The sequence below is a fragment of the Balaenoptera acutorostrata genome, chromosome 4 (assembly GCF_949987535.1).
Source record: "Balaenoptera acutorostrata chromosome 4, mBalAcu1.1, whole genome shotgun sequence".
Lineage (NCBI taxonomy): Eukaryota > Metazoa > Chordata > Mammalia > Artiodactyla > Balaenopteridae > Balaenoptera > Balaenoptera acutorostrata.
Window position 1 is genome coordinate 81,725,198 of NC_080067.1, and position 21,509 is coordinate 81,746,706.

The window sequence follows — 21,509 nt, forward strand, 5'->3', positions numbered from 1 at the left end:
ATATAAAAGGTTTTTTTTTTTGATGATCATATGGTTTTTATTCTTCAATTTGTTAATATGGTGTATCACATTGATTGATTTGTGTATACTGAAGAAACCTTGCATCCCTGGGATAAATCCCACTTGATCATGGTGTATGATCCTTTTAATGTGTTGTTGGATTCTATTTGCTAGTATTTTGTTGAGGATTTTTGCATCTATATTCATCAGTGATATTGGTTTGTAATTTTCTTTTTTTGTAGTATCTTTGTCTGGTTTTCATATCAGGGTGATGGTGGCCTCATAGAACGAGTTTGAGAGTGTTCCTTCCTCTGCAATTCTTTGGAAGAGTTTGAGAAGGATGGGTGTTAGCTCTTCTCTAAATGTTTGATAGAATTCACCTGTGAAGCCATCTGGTCCTGGACTTTTGCTTGTTGGAAGATTTTTAGTCACAGTTTCAATTTCATTACTTGTGATTGGTCTGTTCATATTTTCTATTTCTTCCTGGTTTAGTCTTGGAAGGTTATACCTTTCTAAGAATTTGTCCATTTCTTCCAGGTTGTCCATTTTATTGGCATAGAGTTGCTTGTAGTAGTCTCTTAGGATGCTTTGTATTTCTGCGGTGTCTGTTGTAACTTCTCCTTTTTCATTTCTAATTTTATTGATTTGAGTCTTCTCCCTTGTTTTCTTGATGAATCTGGCTAATGGTTTATCAATTTTGTTTATCTTCTCAAAGAACCAGCTTTTACTTTTATTGATCTTTGCTATTATTTTCTTTGTTTGTATTTCATTTATTGCTGCTCTGATCTTTATGATTTCTTTCCTTCTGCTAACATTGGGTTTTGTTTGTTCTTCTTTCTCTAGTTCCTTTAGGTGTAACGTTAGATTGTTTATTTTAGATGTTTCTTGTTTCTTGAGGTAGGCTTGTATTGCTATAAACTTCCCTCTTAGAACTGCATCCCATAGGTTTTGGATCATCGTGTTTTCATTGCCATTTGTCTCTAGGTATTTTTTGATTTCCTCTTTGATTTCTTCAGTGATCTCTTGGTTATTTAGTAACATATTGTATAGCCTCCATGTGTTTGTGTTTTTTATGGATTTTCCGTGTAATTGATTTCTAAACTCATAGCGTTGTGGTCAGAAAAGAGGCTTGATATGATTTCAATTTTATTAAATTTACTAAGGATTGATCTGTGACCCAAGATGTGATCTGTCCTGGAGAATGTTCCATGTGCACTTGAGAAGAAAGTGTAATCTGCTGTTTTTGATGGAATGTCCTATAAATATCAATTAAATCTGCCTGGTCTATTGTGTCATTTAAAGCTTGTGTTTCCTTATTAATTTTCTGTTTGGATGATGTGTCCATTGGTATAAGTGAGGTGTTAAAGTCCCCCACTATTATTGTGTTACTGTCGATTTCCTCTTTTATAGCTGTTAGCAGTTGCCTTATGTATTGAGGTGCTCCTATGTTGGGTGCATATATTTTTATAATTGTTATATCTTCCTGGATTGATCCCTTGATCATTATGTAGTGTCCTTCCTTGTCTCTTGTAACATTCTTTATTTTAAAGTCTATTTTATCTGATATGAGTATTGCTACTCCAGCTTTCTTTTGATTTCCATTTGCATGGAATATCTTTTTCCATCCCCTCACTTTCAGTCTGTGTGTGTCCCTAGGTCCTAAGTGGATCTCTTGTAGACAGCATATATACGGGTCTTGTTTTTGTATCCATTCAGTGAGCCTGTGTCTTTTGGTTGGAGCATTTAATCCATTCACGTTTAAGGTAATTATCAATATGTATGTTCCTATTACCATTTTCTTAATTGATTTGGGTTTGTTTTTGTAGGTCCTTTTCTTCTCTTGTGTTTCCCTCTTAGAGAAGTTCCTTTAGCATTTGTTGTAGAGCTGGTTTGGTGGTGATGAATTCTCTTAGCTTTTGCTTGTCTGTAAGGCTTTTGATTCCTCCATCGAATCTGAATGAGATCCTTGCCGGGTAGAGTAATCTTGGTTGTAGGTTCTTCCCTTTCATCACTTTAAATATGTCATGCCAATCCCTTCTGGCTTGTAGAGTTTCTGCTGAGAAATCAGCTGTTAACCTTATGGGAGTTCCCCTGTATGTTATTTGTCATTTTTCCCTTGCTGCTTTCAATAATTTTTCTTTGTCTTTAATTTTTGCAAATTTGATTACTATGTGTCTCAGCGTGTTTCTCCTTGGGTTTATCCTGCCTGGGACTCTCTGTGCTTCCTGGACTTGGGTGGGTATTTCCTTTCCCATGTTAGGGAAGTTTTCAACTATAATCTCTTCAAATATTTTCTTGGGTCCTTTCTCTCTCTCTTCTCCTTCTGGGACCCCTATAATGCAAATGTTGTTGCGTTTAATGTCCCAGAGGTCTCTTAGGCTGTTTTCATTTCATTCTTTTTTCTTTATTTTGTTCCACAGCAGTAAATTCCACCATTCTGTCTTCCAGGTCACTTATCCATTCTTCTGCCTCAGTTATTCTGCTATTGATTCCTTCTAGTGTAGTTTTCATTTCAGTTATTGTATTGTTCATCTCTGTTTGTTTGTTCTTTAATTCTTCTAGGTCTTTGTTAAACATTTCTTGCATCTTCTTGATCTTTGCCTCCATTCTTTTTCTGAGGTCCTGGATCATCTTTGCTATCATTATTCTGAATTCTTTTTCTGGAAGGTTGCCTATCTCCACTTCATTTAGTTGTTTTTCTGGGGTTTTATCTTGTTCCTTCATCTGGTACATAGCCTTCTGCCTTTTCATCTTGTCTATCTTTCTGTGAATGTGGTTTTTGTTCCACAGGCTGCAGGACTGTAGTTCTTCTTGCTTCTGCTGTCTGCCCTCTGGTGGATTTGTAAATTCTTGAGAACTGGAATTCTCCATGTGGAATTTCTTCTGAGATGCTGATGTAATTTAGCAGGGGTTAATTTAAAACACTGTAGTCCTGAAATTGAATTAGAAATAGTAACATGAACTCGTGACATATTCTATCCTAATTCTACCTATTGAAAAGACATAGAAACAGTTATCAACCTAGTAGCAGTGAACACCCCCTAGTGTCCATATCAATAAAGGTATCAATAAATAAACGTAATTAGTGCTTTTTTTGGAGAAATGGCTGATTCCAGGTCTGGAGCAGCAAATGTACAAAATGAGCCTGGAACATCTTGTTATACTAGGTAGCAAGGAAGATACCTACTGGCCAAAGATTGGACAATTTGAGCTTTAATAAAGATTAGAATTACAGTAGATTGAAACACATCAACTATATGTAAATCCATGAATTATAATGACACTAAGAAACCTAATTAAGTCACCTTTTGAGGATGACAGAGAACCAATTCATTATCTTGAAAACTGGGGTAAATTAAAAGAAAAAAGTAAGTATTTATCCAAATTTTCTCTTATGAACTTATCTCATGGTAACAAAATACTGGATGAGAGGAAACATCTCCTTATAAACTTATTCAGCTAATAAATAAAAACAAAATTATAGAATTAAAATATCATCATTTTGCAGCCCTCAATGACTTAATTCAGGGTTCTAGGAATTCAGCATGAACACCTGCTAGCCTCAAAAGAAAAAGAGCAAAACCAGACATTACCAACCTCCTGATGAAAGAACACACCACCATCTACAGTTTTGCCAGACAGATGGAACCTCAGACTGGTGAAACCTCTGGGGCAGTTGCCAGTTTGCAAGAAATGCAGAGGACACAGGAATATGCTGAAGTGCCCTATTAAAATACAGTTCCCAGACTGTGGGAAACTCCACAGGTCAAAAGGCCTACTGTCCTTCCACAGATAAACTGTAACAAAAGGCTTGAAAGGCACATCAAGTTAAAAAAAAAAAAAAATGGTTGGGCTTCCCTGGTGGCGCAGTGGTTGAGAATCTGCCTGCCAATGCAGGGGACACGGGTTCGAGCCCTGGTCTGGGAGGATCCCACATGTCACAGAGCAACTAGGCCCGTGAGCCACAACTACTGAGCCTGCGCGACTGGAGCCTGTGCTCCGCAACAAGAGAGGCCGCGATAGTGAGAGGCCCGCGCACCGCAAAGAAGAGTGGCCCCCAATTGCCGCAACTAGAGAAAGCCCTCGCACAGAAACGAAGACCCAACACTGCCATAAATAAATAAATAAAATTTAAAAAAAAATGGGCAAGATGCAACTTGGGAGATAATTATGTAAAGAAACTAGCAAAAGTGATAGGGATAGGGATGGGGCACATGGAGAGGCTTCTGGGGTGGCTGGCAGAGGTCTCTCTGTTGACCTGGGTGGTGACTGCAAGGATGTTTGCCTCATAAAAATTCACCAGTCTATATAATCTATATATTTGTTTTGTGTGGTTTTCTGTACTTGTGTTTTATTTTACTATAAAATGCATAATAAGTACTCCTTTACCTGGAATAAACAGTTTGGCGGGGGGGAAAAAAAGGAAAGAGTCCAAATGAAGAGATCAGGAAGCTCTACAAAATATTTCATATCAGATGCAAACTAAATATTAGGCAAGAGGAAAAATATTAATTTTGAAAAGGCTGTGTAGTTATCCTCCAAACCAATCAGGGATTCTTAACACACAACAAAGGAAAATATCAGAGGAACCCTGGGGCTAAAGTTTCAGAGCTGGAAGATGCCTGAAAGAAACAAGAAAACAAAAAACATCCCAAGGAGCTTCCTCATTTTCCAGATTAGAAAACTGAGGGCCAGAGATGGTGACTCCCGCAAGCTCCACGAAGCTAATGCCAGAACCAGGTCTAACACTCAGGTCTCCCAATCTGGGACTCTCCACCACAGAACAGACTTTGCTTCCTTTAGATTCAATTTTTTTTTTTTTAAGAAGTAGCTGTGTTGAACATTTTTAATATTTCTCCAGAACATCCCATGATAACGTTTCAAAATGCATTCACAGCTGGATCTTGTGCCGGGAAAGAAGATATAGAAATGCTTTCTCAGGGCTTCCCTGGTGGCGCAGTGGTTGAGAGTCTGCCTGCCAATGCAGGGGACACGGGTTCGAGCCCTGGTCTGGGAAGATCCCACACGCCACGGAGCAACTGGGCCCGTGAGCCACAATTACTGAGCCTGCGCGTCTGGAGCCTGTGCTCCGCAACAAGAGAGGCTGTGATGGTGAGAGGCCTGCGCACCGCGATGAAGAGTGGGCCCCACTTGCTGCAACTGGAGAGAGCCCTCACACAGAAACGAAGACTCAACACAGTCATAAATAAATAAATAAATAAATAAAAGAACGTGAATTTCTTTAAAAAAAAAAAAAAAAAGAAATGCTTTCTCAGAGCTGGGTCTGGTTAGCCTAACAGCAGAATTGGGTGGGGGAACCCTGGCCTGAACCTTTGAGAGACTGTCTCTAATCTTAGGCCGTTCTCTCTTTGCCTTCTATAGCCTCTTCCCCTACCTCTCCCTTCCTCTTTCTTGCCTTGGTCTGATTGCCTCTCCATTAAGTAGATACAGATCATACTCGCACGTTTAGAAGTAAACTCTGGGGCTTCCCTGGTGGCGCAGTGGTTGAGACTCTGCCTGCCAATGCAGGGGACACGGGTTCGAGACCTGGTCTGGGAAGATCCCACGTGCCGCGGAGCAACTGGGCCCGTGAGCCACAATTACTGAGCCTGCGCGTCTGGAGCCTGTGCTCCGCAACAAGAGAGGCCACGACAGTGAGAGGCCCACGCACCGCGATGAAGATTGGCCCCCGCTTGCCACAACTAGAGAAAGCCCTAGCACAGAAACGAAGACCTAACACAGCCATAAATAAATAAATAAATAAATTAAAAAAAAAAAAAAGTAAACTCTGTTAGGCGCTATCCTAAGCGCTTTACCTGGCTTATCTCACTGAAGCCTTACATTCCTATGAGGCAGACTGTCCCATTTTAGAGATAAGAAGACGGAGTAACAGAGATTAGTAACTTGCCCAAAATTTTGCAGCTGTAAAGTAAGGGGTAAGGGTTCTCAACTCCAGAACCCGCCTTTTTAAGGACTATGTTATCCAGGCAGAACAAAATTGCGCCTTGTGTCCAATTTTGAAAATGAGCAAGTTTTTCGCGATACTTTGTCCAAAAACCAAAATTGCATTCATCTGGGGGAATCTACTCGATTCGTTGTTGTTTTTGATAGCCACATCAAAGAAAAAATTAATTTTAAAGTCTACAGACTTTTTCAAGTGTGTGTTCTTCTTTTGTGTATCGAGTGGTCTTCCACGGGAAAACATGAGAAAACACCCTGAAGGCCACCAGTCCGGTGTGCAAGGAGGAGTTGGGGCGGTGTCGGGGGAAGGGCGAGGTGGACTGACGTCCAGTGCTCGGTTTTGCTCCGGATTCTCCTCTCCCGACCCGGGGGAGGAGGGCGGGTAGGCGTGGCGGAAGGACCGCAGGTCCATTCCCAGAGCGCTATGCAAATGACATGCAAATCAGCGCGTGTGAGCCAGAGGCGGCCTTTTGGGTCTGGACTCGGAGCGTCGTGCTCTCAGTCGCTAGCACGCTCGCGTTTGCTCTCCCACTTGCTCGCTTCCTCAGCGGCCGCTCACCCTCGCCCCGCCCCGTCCCGTGCGGGACTTGCCTCGCGGGCTCCCCGCGCCGCCTGTTCCGCAGCCGGCGGCGGATTGAGCGCTGAACCTGCGCTGCGCGCCGGTGGCCGGGACGCCCCCGCCGAGCGCCGTGCCTCGGCTCCCGGGCCGCCTTCGCCGCGCGGGTGAGTGAGCCCGCCCTACGCTTTTGTCCCGGCGCGGTCCCTGGGAGTCACTCCCCGAGGGCGGGGGTCCCGGGGTCGGGACCCCCTCCCTCGGGAGCCTGCCCCTGGCTCCACTGTTCGAGAGGGGTTCCTACGTGCGGCAAGGAGTTGGGGCGGGGTGTGGCGCGTAAGGCGGCGACCCCAGCGTTTCCAGGCAGCACGGTTTTCTTTTGAAAGGTGAGGTGCTTGGGGACAGTTACGCGGTTGTCTCTATAGGCGTCATCCGAGGGGGGCGCTTTTGATTTGAGGGCTGCAAATCGCCGCTAGCCTTCAAGGAAGAGAGGTGGGCTCTTCTCCCAGCTGCGGGGGCGGAGGTGCCACGTGAAAGTCCTCCTAGCCTAAATGCGAGTCTGGGAAGAGAGGGCAGTGGCGGCAGCCCCGGCGTCCCAGGCAAAACTGGGGCGTCGGGCGTCACAGTCTTGCTCTCACTCCCTGCTCCTCACTGAAGCCCCTCGCCTGCTCTGCCTCCTTGTCTTCAAGCGGAGTTTCATGGTTGAAGGACCCTTGTTCGCAGATCATTGCGGTTGGAAAGTTTAGGCTAAACTAATTCCCAGGTGTTAGCTGTCTATGGTTAAGGCAGAACTCCTCCCTGGAACTTGTGGCTACTTACACTCTTCAAGACCCAAAGGGCTGAATTTCTTGGAGTGGTGTTGCAGATGTGAAGACGGGCTGATGGGGAGAGCATTTTGTTGTTGTTGGGAGAGCACATCCTCTATATAGTAACCTGAAGGAGAAAGACCCAGCTTCTTTGGGTCCTAGAAGGGGTAAAAATAGCCCTTGCAATTGAAGGAGCTGGGCCCTGGTGGGGGAACACCCGGGCAGTGGGAATAGTGCCAGGCCTCAGGCCGCTGGTTTTACCATCCCTCCTCTCCCCAAGTGCAAAGAGCAGAGTATGTGCAATCCGCCCCTGCGCCCCCCAAGCCCTTGGGAGACTGCCTAGCGTTGCATCCCCCTTCCAGCTGGGGCTGTAGGTTCTTCCCTGATTTAGTGCAATCTTTTGTCAAAATGCACAACTTGTCAATGAGTTATTTGCAAATGAGGGGCTTGAGAGGACCGTTTAGGGAACCCCTCACACTTCAAAGCATTGGGGATCCACAATGCAAGTCTCTGGGGGAAGTGTAGGTGCTTCTGGGTGCCTAAAAGGCATTTCAGGTTCTAGTAAAATAGTTTTTGTTTTTTATTTTTGTTCTTTTCACTTTATTTCCCTCTTCCCCTCCATCTCTGTACTTTTAAATTCTTGACCCCTGTCCCTTCTCTCTTCGGTGATCCTCTGTCTAGTCTCTTTCCCTGCCCTGCATACTGCAGGGATGTAGAAGGTGATGCTGCTGGCACCATAGTGCCCTAGGCTGGTGTGGAATGTTCTTTCTTCATGCCCAGAGTGAGGTTGGCTCTTTGTCTCCCATCCTAAGTGGGCCAGTAGCCTTCATCCAGAGCAGGGAGGAGCCTGGGCACTTGGCCCTGGGTGGGGAGTGGCTGGACGCTGGCTACTGGATGGGGTAGTGGGTACTCTAGGGACTTGCACAAGAGCCTTTTCACCAAGATGTGCCTCTCTGTCCCCTCACTCATGATACAAAATAATGCTGGTCCTCATGCACTACTAGGCACGAGCTAGGAAAACTACCCCACAGTGGCAAAGGATTTGTGTGTTTGGTTTCTTTTGTGCAGTAACTAAATAACTGAGGAGAGGGTAGCTGGGGCCTTGGAGTATTTTCTTTATATGAGGTTTGCTGATCCTCTCATCAGGAGACTTTTTCCTCAGGGGTTAGATCTTGGGGGACGTGTACAGAGCAGACTAGGCCCTGGGGAAGTTCCTGGTCTAACTGGGAAGCTTAGGTGGACTCACCTGCTGCCTGGACCTTAGACAGACAGGTGTAGTCACCATAGGGCAGGGGCCTCTGGCTGGCAGCTGCAGGGGAGTCTGCTGGGAAGGCTTGTCAGCAAAGGAGGCTGGCCCCAGATGGTGCTGGGGTTAGGAGACAGGCCCTTGCAGTGCCACAAGTGGAGGAGGGGTTTTGATCGTATCTGGGGAGTTCTGCCCCAGCCTGAGAGGAATAGACTGTGAATGCTCTGGGGTCACCGTGTACTCAGTGTCTACAAGAATGACCCCTTGCTTTCTCCCCCAAAATATGAGTCTGAGTCTGTGAAACAGTTGATTTATTGGCTCTTTGCCTTTTAAGAGGTTCAAGAGGTGACAATTTGAGAATGCAGCCCAGCCTGGAGGTAGGGGTACAGAGATCCCATGAACACGTGGACTTTTATTTAGTATCTTTCTGAGAACAACACTTCTTGGTATTCTGGAAATATACACCAGGGCCGCTTGGAAGCCTAACTGCCCTTCCCCCAGTTCAAACCAACACACTCTGATTGGGAAATTGTTCATTCTTAAAAGCTTCCTGTCCTATCCTTTCTGTAAATGTAGGGAAATTTAGAGCACAACCCTTAGAAAGTAACCTTTCCCAACAGAAGACGTTGTCCTCTCCCAACTTGACTATTTGTCATTCTCCTCTGACCGCCAGAGAGTGCACCCAGAGGACGCGAGGTAGGACTGTCTGCATGTGGACACCATGTGACTTCTGCCCCCTTCCTTCTGCTCCCTTAGCCTCCTGCTTCACAGGCACTGAAAGGTGAGTGTGCTGGGCCGGGGTCTGCTGTGTGAGCCTCTCCCACCTGTGCCGTTCCGCAGATGAATGCCCTTGTCTCCTTATTGAGTTCTGGCTTCATACTTTTCCATTTGTTTTAAGCCAACAGGTTGAGCAAATGCAATTCTTACAGTCTCAAGGTGGGTGGACCTCAGTATTTGTCACTACAGGTCAGCAGATGCATCCCTCCTGCCCTGTTGGATGCACCTGTTGTCAGGGCTGCAGCCCTTGTGAAATGGAGGAGAGCCAGTAAGAATTGCTCCCTGTTTGTAGCTTGTGAGGATAAGGCTGGGTTTCCAGATGCTCACATTGTCCTCCTGCTCACCGTCCCTTTTATCTGAGGGTGAATGCTCACAATGGACACCCCACAAGGGAGCTGTGGGAATTTATGTATAGATCTGGCTTCTTGAATATCCCACTGTTGTCCCCTCCCCCCATTGTTGGTACTTCTGTCCCCCTTTCTCCCCTCCCCTCTTCCCTTGGGCCCTCTGGAGACAAAAGAAACGGGATGAGGAGAGGATTTCCTTTTCTTTCAGATCTGCTGCTTGATTCCGCCCTCCTCCCCCCAACCCCGGACTCTGGGCCCCCAGATCGGGATGGATGCTGATTTGTTAATGCAGGACCTTATGAGTTAGTTCTCAGAATCTTTCAGGAACCAAATAGCTACACTGTTGAGCTTTCATCGTTGAGGATGCTGTTTATGTTTTTTGTTTTCAGAGATTGCTATTTCTGGTACAGAGTAGCTCTCCTTCAGATTTCTGGCAGGACAGGCAGCATGAGAGTAGAATGTGATCTTTGGAGTTAAACTTGGGTTTAGAGCCATGCTGTTCACTTATGGCTGGATGCTCCTGGGTATGGTATTTAACCTCTGTGGGCTGACTGCAGTTGCTTCTTCTGACAATGAAGGTGGTTATAAAAATGAAATGAATATGTGAATATAAGGAGGCACAAAAGAAGGAATACCCATTATTCCACATATTGAGTAGTGTTTGCTAGGTCTGTGGAATGACCTGTACATCAGCCAACAAACATGAATTACAGACCTCCTCTCCATCAAGCCCTGTGGAAGATTATGAAAGGAAGGTAGTATGCCCAAGAGACTTTGGGTTTTTGTGGGGAAACAGCTAACGTGTATGACGTATATAATTAGAAAACAGGGATAAGTTCTGTGGTACAGACTCATTTGGGGGAATTTCAGAGGCTGGAGTGATAAGGAAAGGCCTCGAAGATGAGGAGGAGGGAAGGTGGGTACAGGCCCGAAGAGAAGAAGGTGGGAACACTTGGTTCCAGTGTCCAGACGCTCTCAGCTCCTCCTTTGTTAGAACCTGGTGAAGAACCTTTGACCCTGTGGTGAGCTCTCAACCATGCAGGACAGCTTGTCCTGAGACTTATTTTAGGGGTGTTTTCCCTCTGCTGCCCAGAATATTCCTGGAACAATTTTGTTTTCACTTTATACTGGATCAAAAATTATGTGAGGCAAATCTATAGCCAGAGTGAAAGCCCATCCCATGAAGACTTTTGGGTTCCCGGGGCTCTGTGTTCTTTCCTCGTGCCTCGTTTCTGTCAGTCCACCTGACACCTGCGTTATAGTGAGGTGGACAACCTCGTCTAAGAGGCCAAGGCGTTGGGTGGCAGAACCGGAAACAGCCAGAGTTATTATCGCTCCACCCTGCTGGAGGATGGTGATGGGGTGGGAAGGCCTGACCTCGGCCAGAGAAATGGATGCATGTTGGTTCTATCATCTGTCCCACCAGGTTCTCCAAAGTCCCTGAAGGCTGTCCTCTTTAGTCTGAGGGTGCCCTGGGGAGCAGGGGTGAGTGTTCCTTATCTGGCCTGACTCTGTGATCACTGCCATCTGTCTGCTGCCAGGGCCCCTGCGTACCTTATATCTGCCCACACAGCTTCCACCCATCCCTGAAGTCCTAGCCCCCATCCCACCTAATAGCTAGACTCGACACCTGTGGCTGACACTGTCTTCTGGGTCTGCCTTGACTCTGGAATGTACCATCTTTCGCAGGAATTTTCACCCTATGAACAGTTGGAGGCTCTGGCCATCTGCACTGACCCTGGCAGGAATGATCTTCTCCTTTTTTAGGGCTGGACTAGGTAGAATGTTTTCTGAGGCTGTGTGACAAACCAGGAAGAGGCCGTGGTTTGGAGTCAGCTCCAGCGCTGTCCAGGTCTCTGCAAGGACATGTATAAATGGAGGGGGGAACCCCTTCTCTGCTTGCCTGAGGAGGCCGTGGGCAGATGAACAAGTGCTTGGTAACTTTTATTGCGATGCAGTCATAGGTGTGGTGGCCCTAGGAACTAGGCCTCGAGTTCCTGAGGGCAAAGGCCATGGTTTGTCTCCGTGTTCTTACTCTTAGACCAGTAAGTAGTCTTAGTACCTGGCACGCCACAGGTGCCTGGACATCTGGGTTGAAGGCCTGGCTAGTGGGTGAGTGGGAGTGTTCAAGAAAGATCCTAAGGCATCTCCCATCTGCTGCTCCCAGAGAAGGTACTTTACACTCATCTACCTCATGGTTAGGCACAACTGTTCTATTTTTCTCCTAAACATTATGCATTTTTCCTGCGGAGTACGAAGCCTATTCAGAGAATGTGCCTAAAACGGACCTGTTTCTACCCTTTCTCATTATCCAGGTTAAGTTCTCATTCCATATTTTTGTTTTAGTGTCAACAGAGCATAGTCGCTTGGTTGGTAACCTTGTGGAAATGGATATGTTCAAGAAGAGGCAATAGGCTGTTTCAGTGTGCCTATGACTTTCCTCTTATTACTACCGAAGCTTCTGTCTTCATCGCAGGGCCTCATGCTGGCCATGAGACAGTTAATGCAGTTGCTGCTGATTTTACCCCATGGCATTTCAACGGAAGTGTTTTAGGGGGTTCTCAGGCTGTTTGTTGTGATTGGACAGTCACCGAGGGCACCAGCTGGTTGCAGATGACCACGGCCACTCAGCCCCTCCTCCTCTGGTTATCCCAGGCAGAGAGAATCCCTGGGTTTTACTTTCATATTGCTATTGCTCGCGACCAGACCTCTGCTAGCTCACACTTGGACTCTAAACTGGCTTCTCTGTGGCACAAATACATTCTACACTTGATTGCTTTGTTAATCTTAAAGCCCAGTCTGGCTGTGTCACTCCACCTTCAGAAACCTTCAGTGGCTCCCTGCTTCTCACAGAATAGCCTTAACCTGAAGCGCAAGGGCCTCTGTAATCTGACCTCCAAGGCAACGAGACTTATTAACTTATTGTCCCTGAATCCACTTTCCTATCTCTTTGCCTTTATGAGTTTATCCTCTTCAGGAATATCCTTCGCTTGCCTCTTTGTCTGACAAGCTCTTCTATCCTTAAATATTTGTTCAGGGAATGAATTAAGTTCCGAATACGTGTCAGGCACTGCCCCAAAATGGAGACTGCCTTTGACCTCCTGAGCTTCAAGTTCTCCTCCTCATTTGAACTTCCGTAGGAACCTTGAATTGGTTCCTGTAAAATTCTTTTGATGGTGACAAGTCATATATTATTATGGAAAGTTTACTTGTTTAGTTTTATTCATGCTAAAATTTTTATATCTACAACCACACTGAAAAAACTTCAAGGGAAAGACATGCCTAAAGCCTTTATCTCCTAATAGCGGTCTTCCAGAACCCACTAATAACAAAATTCCTTTGGGAGCCTTGTTGGCAAAATAATCCATGCCTCCTAGTCCCCAGCCTAGACCTGGGTGGGGTCAGGGAATCTCTGTTTTTACAAAGCTCCCCAGGTGTTTCCAATGTCAGCCAGATTTGAGAATCAATCTTGGTTGCTTTTTCACTATGTAATTATTTCTTCGATTTGTGTATTAGGAAAGATTCTTCAAAATTAACAGAAACCAACTCAGGCTAGTTGAAGAGAAAAATAAAAGATAATAGTTGTATAGTGAAAGGAGATAACATTCCCATATTTTCTTGATTTCAAGTTACCATAGGCTGTAAGATTCATATCACTTTCTAGATTCTTAGGGGAAAAAAAACACTTCCTTTAATATACACAACTTTAGAAAAATTTCTAAATTTCAATATGCTTTTATTCATATTCACTTTCTTCATCATTATCACAATCAAAGTATTCAGATCCTTCTGAATTGTGTTTGTCTATCAGAATTACACAAGACTTCAAGATAAAATGCTGTTTTTGATAATCTGCGCTCATGATTTTTGAATGTTGAGCCATCCTTGAATTCCTAAGATAAATTCTTGAGTAAATACTTGGTCATGTATAGTTTTTGTAAACACCTTGTTGGCTTTGATTTTCTAACACTTTATTGGAATTTTTTTTTGCATTTACGGTCATAAGTGAGATAGAACTATTAACTGTCTTTGCTTTCCTTGGCTGATTTTGTGTGTGCCCACAATTTTGGCATCTTCAGCCCCTTTAGGATCGACAGAATAATTCTGAGGAATACTAAAGTATACCAGGGTTTTATCTACATTTCATTTAGGTTAAACTTTTAGCTCTGGTTTAGTTCTATAAGAAAATAATGTTGCTAAAAGTTAAATGTCTTCTTCTGAAAGTTAACTGGAAGCTTTGAAAAAACTATTGTTCAGTACCCAACTGATCATGTGTTGCACATGAATTAGTGACACCAACTTTTCCTATCTTTGAAAAGTCTATGCTTTATTCTGATAAATGTGGCAGTTTCTATTGCCTTTGATTCCATTGCTTGACAAGTGGTAGGCATTGTTTTAGTTACACAATAACTTTTCTTTTCCATGCTGTATCATGACAGAATCTTTTTTTTAATTTTTGAAATTTTTGGCTGCATTGGGTCTTCATTGCTGTGCATGGGCTTTTTCTAGTTGCGGCGAGTGGGGGCTACTCCTCATTGTGGTGCACAGGCTTCTCATTGCGGTGGCTTCTCTTGTTGCGGAGCCCAGGCTCTAGGTGCGTGGGCTTCAGTAGTTGTGTCTCATGGGCTCTAGAGCGCAGGCTCAGTATTTGTGGTGCATCGGCTTTGTTGCTCTGCGGCATGTGGGATCTTCCCGGACCAGGGATCGGACCTGTGTCTCCTGCATTGGCAGGCGGATTCTTAACCACTGTGCCACCAGGGAAGTCCCCGGAATCATTTTTAAGACTTTTTTTCTCATTAAGAAAAATTGAGGTATAATTTACATATAATAAAATTAACTTATTTTAGTGTACAACTTTACATTTTGACAAACATAGATAGTCATATAAGCATTACCACAATCAAGATACAGAATATTTCCCTCACTTCCAAAAATTGCCTTGGACACTTAAAAAAAATTTTTTTAAAATTAATTAATTAATTTTGGGGGGCTGCATTGGGTCTTCATTGCTGTGTGAAGGCTTTCTCTAGTTGCGGCGAGCAGGGGCTACTCTTCCTTGTGGTGTGCGGGCTTCTCATTGCATGGCTTCTCTTGTAACAGAGCATGGGCTCTAAGTGCACAGGCTTCAGTGGTTGTGGCTTGTGGGCTCTAGAGTGCAGGCTCAGTAGTTGTGGTGCATGGGCTTAGTCGCTCCGTGGCACGTGGGATCTTCCTGGACCAGAGTTTGAACCCATGTTCCCTGATTTGGCAGGCGGATTCTTAACCACTGCGCTACCAGGGAAGCCCGCCTTGGGCACTTTTATAGTCAACTCTTCTACCACCTGAAGACCCTAAGTGGGAATCACTGATGTGATTTCTGTACCTATGATTTTGCCTCTCTCAGAATGTCATGTAGTACGTAGCCTTTTAAGTTTACCTTCTTTCATTTAGCACAGTGTGTTGGAGAGTTACCTGTGTTGTTGGGTATACCAGTAGGTCATTCCTTTATGCTACTGAGTGTTATTTCATTGTATGTATTTCTCTATTAGCCAGTTGAAGGACATTAGGGCTGTTTCCGGTTTGGGGTGATAATGAATAATTCACTATGAGTATTTGTGTATAGGTTTTTATGTGAACATAGATTTTCATTTCACTTGGGTAAATAGGAATGGGATTGCTGGGTGATATGGTGTATTATAATAAAATGGCAAACTGTTTTCCAAAGTGGCTCTACCATTTTGCATTCCCACTAGCAATGTACAAGAGTTACAGTTTCCACATCCTTGTCAGCTCTTAGTATTGCCAGACTTTTAAAAATTTTTAGATATTCTAATAGGTATACTTTTATCATTGGGGTTTTAATTTGCATTTCCTTAATGACTAATAATGTTGAGCATCTTTGTTTCATTTTGAGTTTTGAGATATAATTTTTCATTTTCTGGACATGAGTCCAGACATGTTTGACAAATATTTTCTCATTGTCTATAGCTTGTCTTTTTATTCTCTTAACAAAGTCTATTTTTGCAGAGCAGAAGTTTTTAGTTTTGCTGAGGTCCAATTTATCAATTGAAAAAATATATTCTTTTGGTGTTGTATCTAAGAATTACCTAATATGAAGTCATTAAGATTTTCTCCAGTACTTTCTTTAAGATGTCTTATAGTTTTAGGTTTTACATTTAGGTCTAATCCATTTTGAGCTATTTTTTGTACATGGAGCAAGGTATAGATAGAGGTTCTTTTTGCATACAGATGTCCAGTTACTCTAGCACCATAGTGAAATGACTATGCTTCCCCTTGAAAGATTGAATTGCCTTTGTATCTTTGTTGGAAATCAGTTGAGAATATATGTGTGTGTCTGTTTCTGACTATTCTGTTCCATTGGTTTATGTGTATATCCTTTCAGCAATACCACACTGTCTTGATTATTGTAGGTTTATTTTAAGTTTTGAAATCAGGTAGTGTGAATCCTTCAACTTAGTTCTTCCTTTTCCAAATTGTTTTGACTATTCTATATCTTTGCCTTTCATATATATTTTAAAATCATTTTATTGGTTTCTGCATGAAATCCTGCTGGAAGTTTCATTAGTATTGTATTGAATCTGTAGATCAGTTTAGGGAGAATTGACATGTTAACAACTTTGGGTCTTCTAATACATAAATAAACTCCATCTCTGCACTTATTGACGTCTTTGATTTCTTCATCAGTGTTTTGTAGTTTTAGCATAGTAAATATTGGACATATTTTGCTAGACTAATACCTGTGTATTTCATATTTTTGGTGTAATTGTAAATGGCACTTTCAGTAAAATTCTGTTTTCCAGTTGTTCATTGCTAGTACAGTTGACCCTTGAACAACTTGGGGATTAGGAGTACTGACCTTCCTTGCAGTTGAAAATTCGTGTATAACTTAGAGTCAGTCCTCTGTATCTGTGGTTCCTCCTTATCTAAGGTTCTGCATCTGCAGATTCAACCAACTGAGGATCATGTAGTACTGTAGTATTTACTATTGATAAAATTCATGTATAAGTGGACCCACTTAGTTTAAACCCAGTTCAAGGGTCAACTGTAAATACAATTGACATGTTATTTCAGTGGATTTTAAAAAGATTTAAATCAGAGGATAAAGTGTACCAAAATATGTACCTATAGAATTTGGAAATTAATATAATTGGTATATAATTGTTTGAAGTTAACCAACACCATAAAAATATGTAATTTAGGAGGCTGAGTTATAGAACCAATTTTCAACCCTCCTCTGCCTCTTAACTATTTCCCTGAGCTTTTCTCTTTCTGACAATTGATTTTTGTATATTGACCTTTGTATCTTGTGACCTTTCTTATAAATTTATTTATTTATTTATTATTTTTGGCTTCATTGGGTCTTCTTTGCTGTGCGCGGGCTTTCTCTAGTTGCAGCAAGCGGGGTCTGCTCTTGGTTGCGGTGAGTGAGCTTCTCATTGCGGTGGCTTCTCTTGTTGTGGAGCACGGCTCTAGGCATGCGAGCTCAGTAGTTGTGGCTCGTGGGCTCTAGAGCGCAGGCTCAGTAGTTGTGGTGCACGGGCTTAGTTGCTCCGTGGCATGTGGGATCTTCCCAGACCAGGGCTTGAACCCATGTACCCTGCATTGGCAGGCAGATCCTTAACCACTGTGCCACCACGGAAGTCCCTGTATCTTGTGACCTTTCTAAACTCACTAGTTCTAGTAGCTTTTTTTTAGATTCTTTGGGATTTTCTGTGCAAGTATTATGTTATCTGTGAATAAAGACAGTTTTATTTTCAATCTAATTTATTTGACTTGTATTTATTTTTCTTGCCTTGTTGTGCTGGTTAGGATCTTCAGTATAATGTTAAGAAGGAGTGGTGAAAATAAACATCTTTGTCTTATTTCCAATCTTAGGTGGCAAGCATTCAGTCTCATACCATTATGTTTGATGCTAGCTGTGTGATTTTTGTAGATATTCCTTATTATTTTGAGGAAGTTCCCTTCTACTCCTAGCTTGTTGAGATTTTTAAATTTGAATGGATAATGATTTTTTTTAAGTGCTCTTTGTAGATCTATTGAAATGATCATGTATATCTTTTTTTTGTCCAAGAGTTGGCAGATTTTTTCTTAAAGGGCAAGTGTCTTAGTCTGTTTAGAATGCTATAACAAAATACCACAGAATGGGTAACTTATAAACAACAGAAATTTATTGCTCACAGTTCGGGGGGCTGGTAAGTTAAAGATCAGAGTTCCAGCATGGTCAAGTTTTAGAGAGTGTCCTCTTCCTTGTTCATAGCCAGCACTTTCTTCCTGTGTCCTCTACATGGTAGAATGGGTTAGGGAATCTCTTTGGAGTCTCTTTTATAAGGGCACTAATCCTATTCATGAGAGCTCCATCCTTATGACTTAAGCACCTCCCAAAGGTCCCACCTTTTAATATCATCATCTTTGGGGGTTAGGATTTCAACATATAAATTTTGGAAGGACACAAGCATTCAGATCATAGCAGCCAGAGAGTAAATATTTATAGCCTTTGTGGGCCATAGGGTCTCTACTCGACTCTTACAAGGTCTCTAATCAGTGACTCAGCTCTGCCATTGCAGCATGAAGCCAACCATAAATAATACATAAATGAATGGGCATGGCTGTGTTCCAGTAGTTATTATTTACAAAGACAGGCTGCATAGTTTGCTGATCTTTGTTTTAGTCTGTTGATATGCTGAATTACATTAATTAATTTCTGTATGATTAACCAGCTTTACATTCCAGGAATAAACTCCACTTGGTCATGATATATTATTAATCTTTCTGTATATTGCTGGGTTGAATTTACTAACATTTTATTGAGGTTTTTTGTGTGTGTACATTTATACTTATGAAGGATATTGGGCTAGTTCTCTTCTTATAATGCCCTTGTCTGATTTTGGTGTCAGGGTATTGGTTACCTCATAAAAGGAGTTGGGAAGTGTTTCCTCCACTTCTATTTCCTGGGAGAGTTGGATAGGGTAGCTATTGTTTATTCCTTAAATTTTTGGTAGAATTTTCCTGTGGAGCCATTTGAACCTGGTGTGTTTTCTGGGATGGTTTTTAACTGCAAACTAAATTATTTAATAAGTGTAGGTCTATCTAGGTCATCTTTTTTTCCTTGAGTGATTTTTTTTTAACATCTTTATTGGAGTATAATTGCTTTACAATTGTGTGTTAGTTTCTGCTTTATAACAAAGTGAATCAGCTATACATATACATACATCCCCATATCTCCTCCCTCTTGCGTCTCCCTCCCACCCTCCCTATCCCACCCCTCTAGGTGGTCACAAAGCACTGAGCTGATCTCCCTGTGCTATGTGGCTGCTTCCCACTAGCTATCTATTTTACATTTGGTGGTATATATAAGTCCATGCCAACTTGAGTGATTTTTGATAGTTTGTGCTTTGGGGGTAATTTGTTTCATCCAAAATGTAGAATTTATGGGCAAATATTGTTGATAATATTTGCTTATTATCCTTTTAATGTCTTTAGGGATTATAGTGATGTCTCTTCTTTCATTACTAATATTTGTAGTTTGTATCTTTTTTGCTCTCTGCCATTCTGGCCAGAGGTTTGTCAACTTTATTGATATTTTCAAAGAACCAGCTTTTGGTTTCATTGATCATTCTCTGTTAATTTTCTGTTTTCAAGTTCATTGATTTCTTCTCTTTATTATTTGATTTCTTCTGCTTGCTTTGGTTTAGTTGCTCTTCCTTTACTAGTTTGCTAAAGTGGAAGCTTAGATCACTGATTTGAGACCTCCAGAATTCTCCTTTTTAGGGGTAGTTGGGTTGGGAAGGTGAACATGGAGGTATAGAAGGAGTTTTTCTGCACCTACAAGCATTTATTATGAAAGCTTTAGTAAAAGCCTTGCCAGATTCTTCCAGAGAGCCCTGAGGTTTTTACCTGGGAGTGGGACCAGTGGGAGGGAGGATTGGAAGTCGTACCTTGGACTGTTTTCCTTGTGGAAGGCAATGGCCTGGTCTTCCAGCCCTGAGAGTCTGGGACCCTAATGCTCGCATCTGCTTCCCAACCTGGTCTGTAGAACAGAGAGTAGAGGGAGTTGGAGTTGCTGTAGTTTTATGGGTGAAAGGGCTCTCTCCCAATATTTAGATCAAGGGTCAACAAACTTTTTCTGAAAAGAGCCAGTAGTAAAAATTTTCAACTTAGCAGACTATATAATGTCTGTCACAAGTATTCAACTCTGCCATTTTTTTTGGTAGCATGGAAACAGCCATAGATAATATGTAAATGAATGGTCATGGCTGTGTTTCAATAAAACTTTATTTCAAAAACAGACAGTTTGGCCTATGGGGCATAGTTTGCCCACCCCTGCTGTAGTCTGTTAATATGGTGAATTACATTGATTGATTTTCAAATGTTGAACCAGCCTTGCATTCCCGAGATAAGCTTCACTTAGTTTAGAGCATCTGGTCTGCACCTGTCCGTGTCTTTGTTTCTTAGCTTGTCACTGAGCTGGGAGCTTCTCAGGAGCAGGGTCATAGTATAGTACCACCCCTTATCTCCCATCAAGCATATAGTGGCTGGTTAGTAAATATTTGTGGCTGATGGAAAGAAGTGTGCATGTCCATGGTGCCCCTGCTGACCTCCCTTTATGGTCCCCTCAGGGGCTCAGAGGAAATGGGGGCTGTGTGGAGGAGTTGGGCCCAAGTGCTGTCACTGCAGGCACAGGCTGATCTTTCATTTGGGAGTCTATTTTGGAAACATGACTTAAGTTTGGTCTGTGGGGCGCTGCTTTCTAATTACTCTCTCCTTTTCCTAAGAGTTGTGGTTGACACAGGAAGTCAGGCATCCAGATGCCAGCCTAGTGCTGGTGTTCTGAAAGGGCTTGACTGACCCCTTTCCAGGGCCCTGGTCTCCTTTTACAGAGGGTGTGCCAGTGTGTGGGAGAGCCGGAGCAGGACGGGGGGCCTGTCTGGCTCCTGAATGTGAGCACGCCTAACCTTTGTGTCTCTGGCAGCTATGTGTTGACCACATAGTGCCATGGCAGCTTGGTGCACCAGACAGATTTTGTATAGGCAGGTTGCAGAGTCCATCTCAGCTACTTCTTCTCATTGACTGGGAGAGCAGATGTGTGGTTGATGGGGAGGTCCAGGCTTTACAGCTCACACACCTGGGTTTGAATCCCAGCTCAGCAACTTATTAGATGGGTGAGCCTGGGAAATTATTTAACTACTCTGAACTTCCCTTCACTCGTCTCTAAAATGAAGATGCTCATAACCTCCCAGCATTGTTGCGAGGGTTACATTAAACACCCCACCCCCTCTCCTGAGAGATGAGGGGGGACTCTGAAGGATATTAAGCAGGGAGTGGTGGGCAAAAGAAATGCAAAACAAGTCACAAACATGATGGGAAAATCCACTAGACATCTAGGGTATGGAGAGGGGTGTTAGTCACTTTCTCCCTTCTCAGTTTTGTTTTTTTTTTTTTTTAAATTTTATTTTTGGCTGTGTTGGGTCTTCGTTTCTGTGCGAGGGCTTTCTCTAGTTGCAGCAAGTGGGGGCCGCTCTTCATCACGGTGCGTGGGCCTCTCACTGTCGTGGCCTCTCTTGTTGCGGAGCACAGGCTCCAGACGCGCAGGCTCAGTAGTTGTGGCTCACGGGCCCAGTTGCTCCGCGGCATGTGGGATCCTCCCAGACCAGGGCTCGAACCCGTGTCCCCTGCATTGGCAGGCAGATTCTCAACCACTGCGCCACCAGGGAAGCCCCCTCAGGTGTTTTTTGACTGAAGGCTGGGGAGGGGTGACTCAGGGGCTGAGTGTCTGATTTTGCTCTGGAGTAGGGAGGGGCCGACTGCCAGATCTGGGTGGG

The 21,509-nt window shown here is 43.4% G+C and overlaps 1 protein-coding gene across 10 annotated transcripts in view; it reads left to right on the forward strand.

The window, feature by feature from the left end:
- The first annotated feature begins 6,447 nt into the window (after window positions 1-6,447).
- MYLK (myosin light chain kinase) overlaps window positions 6,448-21,509 on the forward strand; it is a 272,517-nt gene continuing 257,455 nt past the window's right edge. For 2 of the 10 annotated variants that reach the window (XM_057544900.1, XM_057544907.1), the window contains exons 1-2: window positions 6,448-6,684; window positions 9,240-9,347. The gene's annotated coding sequence lies outside the window, so the exon portion shown is untranslated. Of the gene's footprint in view, window positions 6,685-6,761; window positions 6,901-9,239; window positions 9,348-21,509 lie in introns of those variants that run through there. The other 8 variants (XM_057544903.1, XM_057544899.1, XM_057544904.1 and 5 more) reach the window with 5 other exon arrangements.